We start from the raw sequence: 1,662 nt of genomic DNA, 5'->3' as shown, positions 1-1,662 counted from the left end.
CCGGCGGCGCTGAAAGGCATTCCTGCGCACAATGTCGCCGCGCGGCTCCGCGCGCGGGGGCCGCCGCCGCCAGATGGGGGCTAATTAGCGCCTTTGATAGCCTCGGTGGGAACCGGGCAGGCACCAGGCTCTCCGCGGGGCCCTGAATGCAGGGGGCGACCCCAGCGCCGTGCCCACCCTGGGAACCGCTGCCGCCGGCGCGGGGGGCGCAGGGAGGGAGGGGCCGACGGAGGGAGGGATGCAGGGACAGAGRGATGCGGGGACAGATGGGTGCAGGGATACTAGGAGAGAGGGACAGAAGGATGGAGGGAAGGAGGCGTTGGAGGGCAGGAGAGAGGAAGGATGCAGGGACATAGGGATGCACAGACAGAAGAATGCAGGATCAGCGGGATGCAAGGAAAGCAGGATGCAGGGATGTGGCTCCCCCAGACAGGCTGGCACAGGCAGARCCCAGAGGCTGCACGGTTTCTGCAGCCCAGGGGTTAGGCACCCTGTGCTGGGACTCTGTGTACCCCATGCCGGCACCTGCCCTYGCCACGTGCTCCACGGCCAGGCAGGGTGTGAGGCGAGCAGGCTGCCGCCGCCGGCGCGGCCACCCCTGCGGTCATGGCGAGCGCGGCCCCGTCACCGGGGCGAGCCGAGGGGCCGGGAYGTGCAGGGCTGGAGCCGCGCTGTCTGGGCGCCCCGGCCCCGCGCTGGCTTTGTTCACCGCAGAGGCCATCGCTGCTTCCTGCTGCCGCCAACAAAGCCGCGGCACAGCCGGCCCCGCGGCACGGCCCCAYGGCCACACGCGGGCAGGGGAAGGGGGGGGCCGCTCCCGCACACCCGGCACATGCATGTGCAYGAACGTGTGTGCACATGTACGTGTGCGTGTGCATGTGTGTGAATGCATCTGTGCGTATGCACGTGTGTGCACACATCCATAGATCTGTGCACTTGTGAATGTGCATGAATCTCTACGTGTGTGTGTGTGTGTGTGTGCGCGCGCGTGCGTTGGGGTGTGGACATGCATCTGTGTGCACGTGCATGCCTCTGTGTGCGTGTATGTGCGTGTAGTAAGCAAAAGGGCTGCAACTTTGCCTGGAGATTTTTCAGTTGCTGCTGCACTGTTTCGTGCTGGTCTCATGGGTGGAGAGAGGCGGTTGGGGGGGGGTCTGCTTTTGAAAAGGCTGGAAAGGCTGCACCAGGCGGCCTGGGGGACCTTCGCGGGGCGTTCAGACAGCGCTGAGGGGCTGAGAGCACAGCGAGCCCCCATGGTACGTGAGGCCCCGCAAYGTGGGAGCCCCCACAGCGAGCACGGAGCCTGCTGGGACACAGCTGGGACACGAGGCCATGCCGTGGGGGGGGAATGGGGACCCCCGGGTGCTGCTGTGCGACACTCGGCCTGCGAGTCGCAGCTCCCTGGAGCCGGCCTGGGCTGCGATCCGGGGAGCCAGCTGCTCCTGCCRTGGCGCCGTCATGTCATTCTGGTCTAGCCAAGATACTGGAAGAACCACCCTACAGGTGTGAGGATAAGGTAACGATCATTAACGCTAATTAGCACTTGGATCCTTGGATCGGAAGCCCTTTAGGGCAGAGACTGGTTTTCTGTTAYGTCTTTGCACTGTGCCTTGCACGAAGGAAGGCTGCAGACGCTGCCTCCTCGCCTCCCGCCGCCATCCC

This window comes from Rhea americana, unplaced genomic scaffold (assembly GCF_003343005.1).
Source record: "Rhea americana isolate MKP2758 unplaced genomic scaffold, rheAme1 scaffold_532, whole genome shotgun sequence".
Lineage (NCBI taxonomy): Eukaryota > Metazoa > Chordata > Aves > Rheiformes > Rheidae > Rhea > Rhea americana.
This window is presented reverse-complemented; position numbering follows the sequence as displayed.